Here is a 20,701-nt window from a genome sequence, read left to right as displayed (position 1 = left end):
TCCATAATCACAGCATTCAACACACATCTTGAATAACATCCATAATCACAGCATTAAACACACAGATTGAATAACATCCATGATCACAGCATTCAACACAGCTTGAATACCACCCATGATCACAGCATTCAACACAGCTTGAATAACATCCATGATCACAGCATTCAACACAGCTTGAATAACATCCATGATCACAGCATTCAACACAGCTTGAATAACATCCATGATCACAGCATTCAACACAGCTTGAATAACATCCATGATCACAGCATTCAACACACAGCTTGAATAACATCCAAAATCACAGCATTAAACACACAGCTTGAATAACATCCAGAATCACAGCATTAAACACACAGTTTGAATAACATCCATAATCACAGCATTCAACACAGCTTGAATAACATCCATGATCACAGCATTCAACACAGCTTGAATAACATCCATGATCACAGCATTAAACACACAGCTTGAATAACATCCATAATCACAACATTAAACACACAGCTTGAATAACATCCATGATCACAGCATTAAACACACAGCTTGAATAACAATTTACAATATACAATTTAGGCATTTAGCAGATGCTCTTAATCCAGAGCGACTTACATTAAGTAAAAACAAAAAAGCGTGGGAATACATCACATAAAACATTTATCATGAAACATGCGTAAGCTAAGAAAGTAACAGTGGAATATCTATATAATGAAACTATACATGTAAACTATACATCTATACTACTATGCTATACATCTGTACTATGACTACATACAATGCAATTATAGTGCAGTCTACATAACATGCTATAAGTCTGTATCAAATGCTATCTAAGTCTACAGAAATGCTATCTAAGGGGGTAGGGTAAGTGCTATGGGCCATGATGGAGTCTGAAAAGTTGGGTTTTCAGACTATGGCGGAAGATTGGGAGTGATGCTGCAGTTTTGACTGCAATGGGAAGTGCATTCCACAGTTTTGGAGCCAGAAGGGAGAAGAGTTTGGGACGTGTGGAGCGTTGTCCCGGCGTTTTTAGTGAGGGTACTTCCAGCTTCCCTGCGTTGGCTGATCTGAGTGCGCGGGAGGGTTTGTAGGGTTCGATCATACTTGCAAGACATCCATGATCACAGCATTCAACACAGCTTGAATAACATCCATGATCACAGCATTCAACACAGCTTGAATAACATCCATGATCACAGCATTAAACACACAGCTTGAATAACATCCATGATCACAGCATTAAACACACAGCTTGAATAACATCCATAATCACAGCATTAAACACACAGCTTGAATAACATCCATAACCACAGCATTAAACACACAGCTTGAATAACATCCATAATCACAGCATTCAACACACAGCTTGAATCACATTCATAATCACATCATTCAACACACAGCTTGAATCACATACATGATCACAGCATTAAACACACAGCTTGAATAACATCCATAATCACAGCATTCAACACACAGCTTGAATCACATCCACAATCACAGCATTCAACACAGCTTGAATAGCATCCATGATCACAGCATTCAACACACAGCTTGAATCACATCCATGATCACAGCATTCAACACAGCTTGAATAACCTCCATGATCACAGCATTCAACACACAGCTTGAATAACATCCATGATCACAGCATTCAACACAGCTTGAATAACATCCATAATCACAGCATTCAACACACAGCTTGAATAACATCCATGATCACAGCATTCAACACAGCTTGAATAACATCCATAATCACAGCATTCAACACAGCTTGAATAACATACATGATTACAGCATTCAACACAGCTTGAATAACATCCATAATCACAGCATTCAACACAGCTTGAATAACATCCATAATCACAGCATTCAACACAGCTTGAATAACATCCATAATCACAGCATTCAACACACAGCTTGAATAACATCCATGATCACAGCATTAAACACAGCTTGAATAACATCCATGATCACAGCATTAAACACACAGCTTGAATAACATCCACAATCACAGCATTAAACACAGCTTGAATAACATCCATAATCACAGCATTCAACACACAGCTTGAATCACATTCATAATCACATCATTCAACACAGCTTGAATAACATCCATGATCACAGCATTAAACACACAGCTTGAATAACATCCATAATCACAACATTAAACACACAGCTTGAATAACATCCATGATCACAGCATTAAACACACAGCTTGAATAACAATTTACAATATACAATTTAGGCATTTAGCAGATGCTCTTAATCCAGAGCGACTTACATTAAGTAAAAACAAAAAAGCGTGGGAATACATCACATAAAACATTTATCATGAAACATGCGTAAGCTAAGAAAGTAACAGTGGAATATCTATATAATGAAACTATACATGTAAACTATACATCTATACTACTATGCTATACATCTGTACTATGACTACATACAATGCAATTATAGTGCAGTCTACATAACATGCTATAAGTCTGTATCAAATGCTATCTAAGTCTACAGAAATGCTATCTAAGGGGGTAGGGTAAGTGCTATGGGCCATGATGGAGTCTGAAAAGTTGGGTTTTCAGACTACGGCGGAAGATTGGGAGTGATGCTGCAGTTTTGACTGCAATGGGAAGTGCATTCCACAGTTTTGGAGCCAGAAGGGAGAAGAGTTTGGGACGTGTGGAGCGTTGTCCCGGCGTTTTTAGTGAGGGTACTTCCAGCTTCCCTGCGTTGGCTGATCTGAGTGCGCGGGAGGGTTTGAAGGGTTCGATCATACTTGCAAGACATCCATGATCACAGCATTCAACACAGCTTGAATAACATCCATGATCACAGCATTCAACACAGCTTGAATAACATCCATGATCACAGCATTAAACACACAGCTTGAATAACATCCATGATCACAGCATTAAACACACAGCTTGAATAACATCCATAATCACAGCATTAAACACACAGCTTGAATAACATCCATAATCACAGCATTAAACACACAGCTTGAATAACATCCATAATCACAGCATTCAACACACAGCTTGAATCACATTCATAATCACATCATTCAACACACAGCTTGAATCACATACATGATCACATCATTAAACACACAGCTTGAATAACATCCATAATCACAGCATTCAACACACAGCTTGAATCACATCCACAATCACAGCATTCAACACAGCTTGAATAGCATCCATGATCACAGCATTCAACACACAGCTTGAATCACATCCATGATCACAGCATTCAACACAGCTTGAATAACCTCCATGATCACAGCATTCAACACACAGCTTGAATAACATCCATGATCACAGCATTCAACACAGCTTGAATAACATCCATAATCACAGCATTCAACACACAGCTTGAATAACATCCATGATCACAGCATTCAACACAGCTTGAATAACATCCATAATCACAGCATTCAACACAGCTTGAATAACATACATGATTACAGCATTCAACACAGCTTGAATAACATCCATAATCACAGCATTCAACACAGCTCGAATAACATCCATAATCACAGCATTCAACACAGCTTGAATAACATCCATGATCACATCATTCAACACACAGCTTGAATAACATCCATGATCACAGCATTAAACACAGCTTGAATAACATCCATGATCACAGCATTAAACACACAGCTTGAATAACATCCACAATCACAGCATTAAACACAGCTTGAATAACATCCATAATCACAGCATTCAACAAACAGCTTGAATCACATTCATAATCACATCATTCAACACAGCTTGAATAACATCCATAATCACAGCATTAAACACACAGCTTGAATCACATCCATAATCACAAGCATTCAGCACACAGCTTGAATAACATCCATAATCACAGCATTCAACACACAGCTTGAATAACATCCATAATCACAGCATTAAACACAGCTTGAATAACATCCATAATCACAGCATTTAACACACAGCTTGAATCACATTCATAATCACATCATTCAACACACAGCTTGAATAACATCCATGATCACAGCATTCAACACACAGCTTGAATCACATACATGATCACAGCATTAAACACACAGCTTGAATAACATCCATAATCACAGCATTAAACACACAGCTTGAATCACATCCATAATCACAAGCATTCAACACACAGCTTGAATAACATCCATAATCACAGCATTCAACACACAGCTTGAATCACATCCATAATCACAGCATTCAACACAGCTTGAATAACATCCATGATCACAGCATTCAACACACAGCTTGAATCACATCCATGATCACAGCATTCAACACAGCTTGAATAACATCCATGATCACAGCATTCAACACACAGCTTGAATAACATCCAGAATCACAGCATTAAACACACAGCTTGAATAACATCCAGAATCACAGCATTAAACACACAGCTTGAATAACATCCATGATCGCAGCATTCAACACACAGCTTGAATAACATCCATGATCACAGCATTCACCACAGCTTGAATAACATCCATAATCACAGCATTCAACACAGCTTGAATAACATCCATAATCACAGCATTCAACACACAGCTTGAATAACATCCATGATCACAGCATTCAACACAGCTTGAATAACATCCATGATCACAGCATTCAACACAGCTTGAATAACATCCATGATCACAGCATTGAACACACAGCTTGAAAAACATCCATAATCACAGCATTCAACACAGCTTGAATAACATCCATAATCACAGCATTAAACACACAGCTTGAATAACATCCATAATCACAGCATTAAACACACAGCATTAAACACACAGCTTGAATAACATCCATAATCACAGCATTAAACACACAGCTTGAATAACATCCATAATCACAGCATTAAACACACAGCTTGAATAACATCCATGATCACAGCATTAAACACACAGCTTGAATAACATCCATGATCACATCATTCAACACACAGCTTGAATAACATCCATAATCACAGCATTCAACAGCTTGAATAACATCCATAATCACAGCATTAAACACACAGCTTGAATAACATCCATAATCACAGCATTAAACACACAGCTTGAATAACATCCATAATCACAGCATTAAACACAGAGGTTGAATATCATCAATTTACAATTTAGGCATTTAGCAGATGCTCTTAATCCAGAGCGATTTACATTAAGCAAGAACAAAAAGCATGGGAATACATCACATAAAACATTTATCATGAAACATGCGTAAGCTAAGAAAGTAACAGTGGAATATCTATATAATGAAACTATACATGTAAACTATACATCTATACTACTATGCTATACATCTGTACTATGACTACATACAATGCAATTATAGTGCAGTCTACATAACATGCTATAAGTCAGTATCAAATTCTATCTAAGTCTACAGCAATGCTATCTAAGGGGGTGGGCTAAGTGCTATGGGCCATGATGGAGTCTGAAAAGGTGGGTTTTCAGACTACGGCGGAAGATTGGGAGTGATGCTGCAGTTCTGACTGCAATGGGACGTGCATTCCACAGTTTTGGAGCCAGAAGGGAGAAGAGTTTGGGACGTGTGGAGCGTTGTCCCAGCGTTTTTAGTGAGGGTACTTCCAGCTTCCCTGCGTTGGCTGATCTGAATGCGTGGGAGGGTTTGTAGGGTTCGATCATACTTGCAAGACATCCATGATCACAGCATTAAACACACAGCTTGAATAACATCCATGATCACATCATTCAACACAGCTTGAAACACATCCATGATCACAGCATTAAACACACAGCTTGAATAACATCCATGATCACAGCATTAAACACACAGCTTGAATAACATCCATAATCACAGCATTCAACACACAGCTTGAATCACATTTATAATCACATCATTCAACACACAGCTTGAATAACATCCATGATCACAGCATTCAACACAGCTTGAATCACATACATGATCACAGCATTAAACACACAGCTTGAATAACATCCATAATCACAGCATTAAACACACAGCTTGAATCACATCCATAATCACAAGCATTCAACACACAGCTTGAATAACATCCATAATCACAGCATTCAACACACAGCTTGAATCACATCCATAATCACAGCATTCAACACAGCTTGAATAACATCCATGATCACAGCATTCAACACACAGCTTGAATCCCATCCATGATCACAGCATTCAACACAGCTTGAATCACATCCATAATCACAGCATTCAACACAGCTTGAATAACATCCATGATCACAGCATTCAACACACAGCTTGAATCACATCCATGATCACAGCATTCAACACACAGCTTGAATAACATCCAGAATCACAGCATTCAACACACAGCTTGAATCACATCCATAATCACAGCATTCAACACAGCTTGAATAACATCCATGATCACAGCATTAAACACACAGCTTGAATCACATCCATAATCACAGCATTAAACACACAGCTTGAATAACATCCATAATCACAGCATTCAACACACAGCTTGAATCACATTCATAATCACATCATTCAACACACAGCTTGAATCACATACATGATCACAGCATTAAACACACAGCTTGAATAACATCCATAATCACAGCATTCAACACACAGCTTGAATCACATCCATAATCACAGCATTCAACACAGCTTGAATAACCTCCATGATCACAGCATTCAACACACAGCTTGAATAACATCCAGAATCACAGCATTAAACACGCAGCTTGAACAACATCCATAATCACAGCATTAAACACACAGCTTGAATAACATCCATAATCACAGCATTCAACACACAGCTTGAATAACATCCATGATCACAGCATTCAACACACAGCTTGAATAACATCCATGATCACAGCATTCAACACAGCTTGAATCACATCCATAATCACAGCATTCAACACAGCTTGAATAACATCCAGAATCACAGCATTAAACACACAGCTTGAATAACATCCAGAATCACAACATTAAACACACAGCTTGAATAACATCCAGAATCACAGCATTCAACACACAGCTTTAATAACATCGATGATCACAGCATTCAACACAGCTTGAATAACATCCATGATCACAGCATTCAACACACAGCTTGAATAACATCCATAATCACAGCATTCAACACACAGCTTGAATCACATCCATGATCACAGCATTCAACACAGCTTGAATCACATCCATGATCACAGCATTCAACACAGCTTGAATAACATCCATGATCACAGCATTAAACACACAGCTTGAACAACATCCATAATCACAGCATTCAATACACAGCTTGAATAACATCCATGATCACAGCATTCAACACAGCTTGAACAACATCCATGATCACAGCATTCAACACAGCTTGAATAACATCCATAATCACAGCATTCAACACACAGCTTGAATAACATCCATAATCACAGCATTAAACACACAGCTTGAATAACATCAATTTACAATATACAATTTAGGCATTTAGCAGACTCTCTTAATCCAGAGCGATTTACATTAAGCAAGAACAAAAAAGCATGGGAATACATCACATAAAACATTTATCATAGAACATACGTAAGCTAAGAAAGTAACAGTGGAATATCTATATAATGAAACTATACATGTAAACTATACAGCTATACTACTATGCTATACATCTGTACTATTACTACAAACAATGCAATTATAGTGCTGTCTACATAACATGCTATAAGTCTGTATGAAATGCTATCTAAGTCTACAGAAATGCTATCTAAGGGGGTGGGGTAAGTGCTATGGCCCATGATGGAGTCTGAAAAGGTGGGTTTTCAGACTACGGCGGAAGATTGGGAGTGATGCTGCAGTTCTGACTGCAATGGGAAGTGCATTCCACAGTTTTGGAGCCAGAAGGGAGAAGAGTTTGGGACGTGTGGAGCGTTGTCCCGGCGTTTTTAGTGAGGGTACTTCCAGCTTCCCTGCGTTGGCTGATCTGAGTGCGCGGGAGGGTTTGTAGGGTTCGATCATACTTGCAAGACATCCATGATCACACCATTAAACACACAGCTTGAATAACATCCATGATCACAGCATTCAACACAGCTTGAATAACGTCCATGATCACAGCATTAAACACAGCTTGAATAACATCCATAATCACAGCATTCAACACAGCTTGAATAACATCCATGATCACAGCATTAAACACACAGCTTTAATAACATCCAGAATCAAATCATTCAACACAGCTTGAATAACATCCATGATCACAGCATTAAACACAGCTTGAATAACATCCATGATCACAGCATTCAACACAGCTTGAATAACATCCATGATCACAGCATTCAACACAGCTTGAATAACATCCATGATCACAGCATTCAACACACAGCTTGAATAACATCCAGAATCACAGCATTAAACACACAGCTTGAATAACATCCAGAATCACAGCATTAAACACACAGCTTGAATAACATCCATAATCACAGCATTCAACACAGCTTGAATAACATCCATAATCACAGCATTCAACACACAGCTTGAATAACATCCATGATTACAGCATTAAACACAGCTTGAATAACATCCATGATCACAGCATTGAACACACAGCTTGAATAACATCCATGATCACAGCATTCAACACAGCTTGAATAACATCCAGAATCACAGCATTAAACACACAGCTTGAATAACATCCATGATCACAGCATTCAACAAACAGCTTGAATGACATCCATGATCACAGCATTAAACAAACAGCTTGAATAACATCCAGAATCACAACATTAAACACACAGCTTGAATAACATCCATGATCACAGCATTCAACACAGCTTGAATAACATCCATGATCACAGCATTAAACACACAGCTTGAATGACATCCATGATCACAGCATTAAACAAACAGCTTGAATAACATCCAGAATCACAACATTAAACACACAGCTTGAATAACATCCATGATCACAGCATTCAACACAGCTTGAATAACATCCATGATCACAGCATTAAACACACAGCTTGAATAACATCCATGTTCACAACATTCAACACACAGCTTGAATAACATCCATAATCACAGCATTCAACACAGCTTGAATAACATCCATGATCACAGCATTAAACACACAGCTTGAATAACATCCAGAATCAAAGCATTCAACACAGCTTGAATAACATCCATGATCACAGCATTAAACACACAGCTTGAACAACATCCATAATCACAGCATTAAACACACAGCTTGAATAACATACAGAATCACAGCATTAAACACACAGCTTGAATAACATCCATGATCACAGCATTCAACAAACAGCTTGAATAACATCCATGATCACAGCATTAAACACACAGCTTGAATAACATCCATGATCACAGCATTCAACACACAGCTTGAATAACATCCATAATCACAGCATTAAACACAGCTTGAATAACATCCATAATCACAGCATTAAACACACAGCTTGAATAACATCCATAATCACAGCATTAAACACAGAGGTTGAATATCATCAATTTACAATTTAGGCAGTTAGCAGACGCTCTTAATCCAGAGCGATTTACATTAAGCAAGAACAAAAAAGCATGGGAATACATCACATAAAACATTTATCATGAAACATGCGTAAGCTAAGAAAGTAACAGTGGAATATCTATATAATGAAAATATACATGTAAACTATACATCTGTACTATGACTACATACAATGCAATTATAGTGCAGTCTACATAACATGCTATAAGTCTGTATCAAATGCTATCTAAGTCTACAGAAATGCTATCTAAGGGGGTGGGCTAAGTGCTATGGGCCATGATGGAGTCTGAAAAGGTGGGTTTTCAGACTACGGCGGAAGATTGGGAGTGATGCTGCAGTTCTGACTGCAATGGGACGTGCATTCCACAGTTTTGGAGCCAGAAGGGAGAAGAATTTGGGAAGTGTGGAGCGTTGTCCCGGCGTTTTTAGTGAGGGTACTTCCAACTTCCATGCGTTGGATGATCTGAGTGCGTGGGAGGGTTTGTAGGGTTCGATCATACTTGCAAGACATCCATGATCACAGCATTAAACACACAGCTTGAATAACATCCATGATCACAGCATTCAACACAGCTTGAATAACCTCCATGATCACAGCATTCAACACACAGCTTGAATAACATCCAGAATCACAGCAATAAACACACAGCTTGAATAACATCCATAATCACATCATTCAACACACAGCTTGAATAACATCCATGATCACAGCATTCAACACACAGCTTGAATCACATACATGATCACAGCATTAAACACACAGCTTGAATAACATCCATAATCACAGCATTAAACACACAGCTTGAATCACATCCATAATCACAATCATTCAACACACAGCTTGAATAACATCCATAATCACAGCATTCAACACACAGCTTGAATCACATCCATAATCACAGCATTCAACACAGCTTGAATAACATCCATGATCACAGCATTCAACACACAGCTTGAATCACATCTATGATCACAGCATTCAACACAGCTTGAATAACATCCATAATCACAGCATTCAACACAGCTTGAATCACATCCATAATCACAGCATTCAACACAGCTTGAATAACATCCATGATCACAGCATTCAACACATAGCTTGAATAACATCCAGAATCACAGCATTAAACACACAGCTTGAATAACATCCAGAATCACAGCATTAAACACACAGCTTGAATAACATCCATGATCACAGCATTCAACACACAGCTTGAATAACATCCAGGATCACAGCATTAAACACAGCTTGAACATCCATAATCACAGCATTCAACACACAGCTTGAATAACATCCATGATCACAGCATTAAACACAGCTTGAACATCCATAATCACAGCATTCAACACACAGCTTGAATAACACCCATAATCACAGCATTAAACACAGCTTGAACATCCATAATCACAGCATTCAACACACAGCTTGAATAACATCCATGATCACAGCATTAAACACACAGCTTGAACCACATCCATAATCACAGCATTCAACACACAGCTTGAATAACATGCATAATCACAGCATTAAACACAGAGGTTGAATATCATCAATTTACAATTTAGGCATTTAGCAGACGCTCTTAATCCAGAGCGATTTACATTAAGCAAGAAGAAAAAAGCATGGGAATACATCACATAAAACATTTATCATGAAACATGCGTAAGCTAAGAAAGTAACAGTGGAATATCTATATAATGAAACTATACATGTAAACTATACATCTATACTACTATGCTATACATCTGTACTATGACTACATACAATGCAATTATAGTGCAGTCTACATAACATGCTATAAGTCTGTATCAAATGCTATCTAAGTCTACAGAAATGCTATCTAAGGGGGTGGGCTAAGTGCTATGGGCCATGATGGAGTCTGAAAAGGTGTGTTTTCAGACTGCGGCGGAAGATTGGGAGTGATGCTGCATTTCTGACTGCAATGGGACGTGCATTCCACAGTTTTGGAGCCAGAAGGGAGAAGAGTTTGGGACGTGTGGAGCGTTGTCCCGGCGTTTTTAGTGAGGGTACTTCCAGCTTCCCTGCGTTGGCTGATCTGAGTGCGCGGGAGGGTTTGTAGGGTTCGATCATACTTGCAAGACATCCATGATCACAGCATTAAACACACAGCTTGAATAACATCCATGATCACAGCATTAAACACAGCTTGAATAACATCCATGATCACAGCATTAAACACACAGCTTGAATAACATCCATAATCACAGCATTCAACAGCTTGAATAACATCCATAATCACAGCATTAAACACACAGCTTGAATAACATCCATAATCACAGCATTAAACACACAGCTTGAATCACATCAATTTACAATTTAGGCATTTAGCAGACGCTCTTAATCCAGAGCGACTTACATTAAGCAAGAACAAAAAAGCATGGGAATACATCACATAAAACATTTATCATGAAACATGCGTAAGCTAAGAAAGTAACAGTGGAATATCTATATAATGAAACTATACATGTAAACTATACATCTATACTACTATGCTATACAGCTGTACTATGACTACATACAATGCAATTATAGTGCAGTCTACATAACATGCTATAAGTCTGTATCAAATGCTATCTAAGTCTACAGAAATGCTATCTAAGGGGGTGGGCTAAGTGCTATGGGCCATGATGGAGTCTGAAAAGGTGGGTTTTCAGACTACGGCGGAAGATTGGGAGTGATGCTGCATTTCTGACTGCAATGGGACGTGCATTCCACAGTTTTGGAGCCAGAAGGGAGAAGAGTTTGGGACGTGTGGAGCGTTGTCCCGGCGTTTTTAGTGAGGGTACTTCCAGCTTCCCTGCGTTGGCTGATCTGAGTGCGCGGGAGGGTTTGTAGGGTTCGATCATACTTGCAAGACATCCATGATCACAGCATTAAACACACAGCTTGAATAACATCCATGATCACAGCATTAAACACAGCTTGAATAACATCCATAATCACAGCATTAAACACACAGCTTGAATAACATCCATAATCACAGCATTAAACACAGCTTGAATAGCATCCATAATCACAGCATTCAACACGGCTTGAATAACATCCATAATCACAGCATTCAACACAGAGCTTGAATCACATCATAATCACAGTATTAAACACACAGCTTGAATCACATCCATAATCACAGCATTAAACACACAGCTTGAATAACATCCATAATCACAACATTCAACACACGCAGCTATAACATTCATAATCACATCATTCAACACACAGCTTGAATCACAACCAGAATCACAGAATTCAACACAAAGCTTGAATAACATCCATAATCACAACATTCAACACACGCAGCTATAACATTCATAATCAAAGCATTCAACACACAGCTTGAATAACATCCACGATCACAGCATTCAACACACGCAACTTGAATCACATCCATAATCACAGCATTCAACACAGCTTGAATCACATCCATGATCACAGAATCCACATCCATGATCACAGAATCCACATCCATGATCACAGCATTCAACACAAGCAGCAAATAAAATGATAAACAAGGTTCGTACCTTGAGCTGTCTGACACCACTGATGACAGTGGTGTCAGTGGTGACCAGGGTCAAACTCAGTGTGTTCCTGTAGTACAGGTGGTGTAGCCTGGGGAAAGAAAGAAAGAAAGAAAGAAAGAAAGAAAGAAAGAAAGAAAGAAAGAAAGAAAGAAAGAAAGAAAGAAAGAAAGAAAGAAAGAAAGAAAGAAAGAAAGAAAGATCATGATTGTTTGTAGTGACATGTACAAAGTGAATATTTAGGCTATTCCTACAGTTTGTCAGACAGTTCGTGGCTTCATAAGTGCATGAGTAAACACCTTGACAAAAAATGCAAAGACATATCATCAGACATATCTCCCTCCAAGGTGATTATCCCCTTGATTATTTGCGCCGGGCGCGTCGTGTGTGCGCAAGCACGCACTCACGCACACAAACACACACACACACACACACACACACACACACACACACACACACACACACACACACACTCACACACACAGTAGGCTATGGCTTTAAGTAGGCTTCTTCACAGAGATATACTGTCATAATACATTGAGAAATGTGGAAATGCTACACGAACAATTAGACCAAACTTAAATGACACACTTAACCCTTTAACAGTTTACTCGACCAATTGGTGGAGCACATTTTAAGTCACTATTTCTCATTGAAAACAATGTTAGAAACTGAACTCAACCTGATTGAGCCATTTCTACCATTCAGTTAAGGTGTGTTATGCAAACAATATTCACTAGATGCCACTGTGGCGTCACACACATAGACTGTAAAAAGAAATATGGACAAAGCGTTCGCCGGGTCTGATATGGACGTAAAATGAAGGCAGTCAGTCCTTGTATTGTAAATCGCCATCTTTCTAGATCCGTTTTGACCCAGCTGGCCATTGGCTGCCCAGACAACGAGGCGGGACTTCCCCCCTTCTTCTTAGTTGGTTTTTATTTTGACTCGAACATTTTTTTTTATAAATGGGACCATCATTTTCCAAAAAGAATATTATGACATGATAAATGAGACTTTAAACTAGTGACTGGAAGCAGAAAGTATTCATGACCATGTTTATTAAGGTAATACAGTCCAATGACAGCGCCACAACAGGCCATTATATGAACTTTCAGGATGTCCCGATTTCCTTAGTGGCTTCACAAAATATCTGTCTGACTGCCCCCCCTGGTCACACACCATGCTTTACAAGTCAGGTGGCAATAAGGAAGTCAGACAGAGAGAAATCACTCCTGACATCTAGGATCTGTTTTGCAACAGATTTCTTTGGCATATTATCATCGCAGAGATGTTACTGAACATGATCAATATGTAACTTGATACAATATAAATAATGCTCAAATAATATTCTGAAAACATGCTCTACCAAACGGGTAGTGCAAGTTCAGTTTTCTTGCACGGTAAAATGATTTAATCTCCATCTGTTTAAAGGTTTTATGACATTCATTTTCATTTATTTTTCTTTTTCTTTTTTCTTTTAGGTTTTATGACCTCAATTACACCCAAAAAACCTGAACTTTGAACATTCAGTGGATTTTCTGTGGTCTGAAGTTTTCTTTGGGGTTTTTTGGGCCTTTTGAGCTACAATGAAAACAGGCAACACAGTGAAACAGTGACATCTGCTGGCAAATCCCATTGACATAATGGGATTTGCAGTAAGTGATGTCACTTACTGCCGGCAAATCAGAGCACCTGTTTGAGCCAGAAAACCCCAGATCACAGAAAATCTACTGAATGTTAAAAGTTCATGTTTTTTGGGTGCAATTGAGATTAGAAAACCTAAAAAAAAACAAGAACAATTCCAAAACCTTTTTTTTAATGTCACAATCCCTTTAACCAGAAAGAAAGATCTATAGGTAATAGCAATAGCGTATGTTCAAAAGTTTTTTATTTTGTAAAATAAAATAAAATAAACCCAGGCTTGTTTCCATTCCATGCCAGCTTGGAAAATCAACAATGGCAAAGAAAGTGGAAATGTAAGTTTGGAACTGAAGACTGAAGAGGGGGGGGGGGGGGGGGGGGGGAATTATACAAAGCAGGGTGATACGGATGACATCACGCGTACGACCAAATCAGTTAAACCGTTCCTGAGAGCGATTTCCATAAAAGCCCCTATATATGATGAGAAAGACTGATTGTTCAAAAGTGCATATTTGTGGGGATAGAAAACACATAAGGGAGCCCATTTTTATTCACATTTGTTAAAGATGATTAGGTCCTTTAACCCATTCTGAACGGGCACCCATTTTGGTGTTATAGCATCATGTTATGCTTTAGCTATTGAAAAATAGCAGATCTACAAGCTCATATCGCGCCACTCGGTGGCGCGATACGATATTCAGGTCAGAATGGGTTAATCAGACCAGTGTGTGTCCAGTGGAAAACCTCGTATGAATCTGATCTCAGGTCAGCATGGGTTAACGATTGTTTGTTTAGAGTACTTATGGCGTAAATCGTTTTCCAGCCAAGTCTATGGACTTGTTTTCGATATGTAAATGAGGTGAGCTGGGAGCCCTTCACGTCACATGTGTGTGATTTTCTTTTTTTTAAACATTGAAATAATGACTTCTTTGCTGTGGCCTCACGCAAACACACTGTTTGCTGCAGAGGTAATACAAACTCAGCTGCTCACGACTGCTCTGATGAGACTGGAGTTCTTATCAGTGGGCTGGTCCTTCTCTTCCACATGGGTTCCAGAATGTGTTCAGGAATCTTCTCCATAGCCGCCTTGTAGACCTCCATGGCAACGCCTTCTGGTAGATTCCTCTGGATGTATTCGAGGTAAACTCGCGCTGTGGAGCCCGTTACATGAGACAGCTCGATGCCGCGGAAATGTGTCCTCATCTCATACTGGACCCTGTGCTTCTTGAAGATGTGGATCGACTTCAAAAGGGTAAGCCTCTCAATGTTCTTGGGAGGTTCGGAAACCTCACGGAGAGTGACGCCGCCAAGCTCCTTGGCCGCCAGCGTAGCAAATAAAGCCGCTGCTGCGTCAGCAGGACTCCGGGGCAGCAGAACAGACGCGTAGGCAGGTGGCCAGGAGCGTGCTGTATCACTGTCTGTCCGTCTCTTTGGCCCTGCTCTCGCCGATCATGCCCTTCCTCACCGAGGAGCTGTGGCAGAGGCTTCGCCCGTTCGTCAGCGTGGCCGACGACAACGCCATATGGACAGCTTGTGTTTGCAGCCTTACCCGACGCCGGCTCAACTGGCCCACTGGCACTTCCCTGAAGAGGAAGAGGATTTCAGCCTCATACAGGAAGTGGTCCGAGTCGCCAGGTCCCTGCGAGCCCAGTGTGGCATAACCAAAGAAAGGCCCGAGATGTGGGTAATCTGTTCAGCCAGCCAAGCACAGACACTCTGTCGCTTTGGCTCAGCTGTTCAGACCATAAGTCGCACCGCCGACCTCCACCTCCACTGTCCTCAGGAAGCCGCCGGCTCCACATCCCCTCCCGCTAAAGGAGGCGCAGTCGGTGTTGGTGGACCACTCGTGTCGGGTACACCTTAGCGTTCAGACGGTAATGGAAGCAGACAAACACATCCTACGGCTGTCCCGGCGCAAACAGAGGCTCCTTCCCAAGCTGGAGGAAGCCCTCTCTCGAACCCCCGTCCCAAGGTACTCGGAGAATGTCCCGGAGCGTGTGAGGCGAGACACGGAGAACAAGATCGCAGCCTTGGAGCAGGACTTGGAAACCATTGAGGAGCAGCTGAAGGCATTGCAGTCGAGACACACGTCTTGACTTTATGGAGGTTAGGGTCCAAACGTTGGAGCAGTACAGCAGGATCAACAATGTGTCAGGTCTAGGCATTGGACCCTAGGTGATACGCTCGGGCGGTGACCGCAAACAAAGAGGGGGAGAGCGGTGAGCTTGATGACAGAGCAACAAGTGGCTGCTTTTCTACAGACAAAAGGGATGTTGTTTTTGGCAGCAAATGTCTATTTTAGTTTTAGTCATAGTCTCTTCAATAGTTTTCACTTAGTTTAAGGCAGTGGTGGCCGAACGGTTTGCGGAGCGGTCTTGATATTGGAAGGTCGCTATAGTTCGTATCCCCGGACCGGCACGTTAAAATTACCACCGCTGAAGTGCCCTTGGACAAGGCATTGAACCCCCCTACCATGAAATGTTCTAGGCAGGGCCTGGCTGTAAACAAGTTCTTGAGCTTAGTCCAGTTACCCTGGGGTAAACATAGTACCTTTCCTTTCCTTTTCACATTTTAGTCACCTGGAATGTATTAGTGTTAGTCTAGTTTTAGTCGACTAAATGTCATAAGATTGTGTCACAGGTGATTTAGTCGACTAAAATGTATTTTGGCGGGCCTTGTTGCCGTCATAATAACTGATTTTACACTTGCTGAAAATAGCAGATCTACAAGCTCACAACGTGTCGCAGCTTATACTGGATATGTTGTCCACTAGTCCCTTCCTAACATTTTAGTGTAGTTTTTATTTGTTGACGAAATTGTCAGTATATTTAGTCTTAGTTTTAGTCACCATAGCATAGTTTTCATTTAGTTTTCTTCAGTTGAAAAAGGTAGTCAACGAACATTTTTCGTCTTAGTCATCAGAAACTGAGCTGGATAATTATTCTGAGCTACCATGATCTATTCAATAGTCCCTCCCCCTTTCAGAACAACGAGTAGCCCAGGAAATAAATCCCAATGCATTTTTCCCATAGCCATTTCTTAAAGTATTTATTTAAAGACGGTTACGCCGCGGACAAAGCCAACTCGGACCGTGACAAATCATGACAATGAACACAATGTTTTGGGCCGATCAAATAATTTATAAGATGAAAAACAAAACAAATAAGTGTTGTCTCCTGCCTTTATTTTCTTCTTTCTAATGATTTGATCGGCCCAAAATATTGTGTTCATTGTCATGATTTGTCACGATCCGAGTTGGCTTTGTCCGCGGCATAACAGTCTTTAAATAAATACTTTTAAGAAATGCCTATGAGGAAAATGAACGGCGATTTATTTTCCGGGTCTCTATAGTGTACTGTATCCTGGACTGGACTGAGACGTGACTGGACTGTGATCTACACAATATTGGACACAATAATAGAACTTAAGGTGATGGAAGTCTGAGTCACCTGACTCAATGGTTAAGACTATGAACACATGTAACTTAATACATTGGGTTACAGTGATCACAGCATACTTGACACGGAGCGGGATATTGACTTACTTAAGACAGTTTTCTGACATGTTTCTGTATTAGTGGTGCTCAATGTTTCAAAAAATAGCAGACCTACAAGCTCATAGCGCACCACCGAGTGGCGCGCTATGAGCTTGTAGGTCTGCTATTTGTCAATAGCTAAATTATAACACAATGTTTAACCCATTCTGACCTGAGATCAGATTCATACGAGGTTTCCACTGGACACACACTGGTCTGTTCAGCCCATTCTGACCTGAGATCAGACTCTAAAAATGTCAGTCGTTCTTCGATTTTTCAAAAATAGCAGACCTACAAGCTCGTAGCGCGCCACTCGGTGGCGCGCTATGAGCTTGTAGATCTGCTATTTTTAAATAGCTAAAGCATAACATAATGCTAACACCAAAATGGGTGCCCGCCCAGAATGGGTTAAATAACAAAAAGGGGTTCCTGCCCCAAAATGGGTTAAATTCTTCAACATTATTAGCACTTGCAAATATTAAATTACTGAGACATATAATCACAACATCACACCAGCTGTAAAGCTATCAATTATCCACAGTAGACACGTATACACAAACTTCAAGACATTTTTACACTCATTCTCACAACCATTCAATATAGAGCACCGAAGTCTGACGTCACTTTCAGTAGAGGGCGTCTGTCCCCAGGTTCATGTATTTGTTTAGTTGCATTGAAATCCCCATTGAGGCGATTTGAGATCGCCTCATATAACAACTGTGTTTGAAAAATAAACATGTCACCCCGGCCGCTTCACTCATATGGATATGAAGAATCAACTGACTGAGAGAAAACGCTAATGTTACTGCTGCTGAATTAGTTAGATTTTCGCTAGAAGCAGACTGTATCATATATGAGTGACTGACTGTTGCAAACGATACAGAGACACCTTCCCGACAATAACGCCGAGACAGCTTGTTCATTTTTGGACCACAACGCTTATAGTAGACGATCTTAAGATCACCCCATGTTATTCTCCATAGAGACATCACTTCCGCGAACCAGGGGAATCGTCGGGATGAGCGAGTTACGTCAGGACTTCGGTGCTCTATAATTTCTGAAGTATTTGTCTGAATCTTGGATCAATAATGAAATGGGAATAGACTTTTCTGATGGATGACTATGAACTTGCGTAAAATAATAGACAATATATGTGGATGCAAACTTTAATGTTAAGATTTGTCACAGGTTGTTATCCCATTTAGGCCTGACGTTGAAATCAAAATAATTTATATTTAAAATGTATTTTTCTTTCCAAGTGCTTTATGTTTATGGAGAAAACGTTTAAAATGAAAAGTTATGTTTCCCTCCTCCTCTGCTCACACAGTGTGTGTTCTTCCCCTTCATCAGCCAAGTGAAACACCGTTTTATTGATTACAAAAGGAAAAGTAAAACATTTGAACATTAATAAACATCCATGAGAGAGCTGGAGCCACTTGTACGCTGTTGATCCTCAGTACAGTCTGCGGCGAGACCATCCACCTCCGCGTCTCGTGTCTCTTGCGTTTCCTGAAGCGCTGAACGACTTTGGGCCACGACTCGGTCTTCTCCACCACGGTTGGCCTCGACCCGGAACCAGATCGCACCCCAGCAGAGGTCTGCCGATCAGCGAGAAGTCTTCTCCTCCGACCTTCTCCATGCGGATCCTGTCCCCACACTGTGCTTCCACGTGGTTCTCTATGAGGATCAGGTCTTCTCCGGTGACCTTCCACTGACGTCCAGAGAACTGCACCACGGCGAACAGCCTGCCGTAGTTCTGACCGCGCAGGAGGAGGTCGTTCAACCTTCCGGACCACCCACCGCTGCGTGTCGCCGCCGCTGTTCTTCCGGGTCGATGTGATGCGACTCTGTTGACCACGGAGGAGAGGAGAGAGAGGTCCGTGGAAGGACGCGACCGGACGGTAGGCTGACGCCGTGAGAACTCTGCTGCCGGGTGAGGAGGACGGTAGGAGACAGCGCCCCGTTGTTGACTTGTAATCTTCTAAACATGTGAACGACGCAGCTTCTCAACATCACCGCCATATCGGTGTGTCACAGTGATTATTCGGCTGTAAATGTCTTCTCTTATGGGGGTCGCACAATCCCCGGTCACTCATCCCAGGCAAGCCCCCATGTCACCGGGACATCACGTGACATCGGCCCCTGTCTTGAGTGTGGTGCCTCGAGTCCTGTGTCATATGTGTTGTATCCTGTATGCTGTGTCTTGCTTGGGTCTTGTAGATTCTGAGGATTTGAGATCTCGCTGAGCAGTGTAGTCGCGATCCCCCACATAACCTCTTCGGATTCTTATTGTCTCCACCAGGCCGAAGGCATGGGGGGAGAGTATGTTTTGCACGTGTGTCCGTCCGTCCGTCCGTGTGTGTGTGTGTGTGTCCGTGAGCAGCTAATCTCCGGCACCGTTAACCCGGTCGATGCCAAATTTTGCACACACACTCCCTGGATGCCAACGATGAACCTCTGCCCCAAACTTTCCAGAACGGCCTGTTA

General features: G+C 40.7%; 1 pseudogene across 1 annotated transcript; it reads right to left on the bottom strand.

Moving 5' to 3' along the window:
* Positions 1-19,581: 19,581 nt before the first annotated feature.
* Positions 19,582-20,236, bottom strand: LOC310874800 (large ribosomal subunit protein bL21m-like; annotated as a pseudogene). The gene is made up of 2 exons: positions 20,126-20,236; positions 19,582-19,970 (listed from the first exon to the last, which is right to left on the bottom strand). The product of its transcript is annotated as a large ribosomal subunit protein bL21m-like (transcript).
* Between the last annotated feature and the right edge of the window lie 465 nt (positions 20,237-20,701).

This window comes from Protomyctophum parallelum (genome assembly GCF_964188405.1).
Source record: "Protomyctophum parallelum genome assembly, chromosome: 17".
NCBI lineage: Eukaryota > Metazoa > Chordata > Actinopteri > Myctophiformes > Myctophidae > Protomyctophum > Protomyctophum parallelum.
This window is presented reverse-complemented; position numbering and strand designations above follow the sequence as displayed.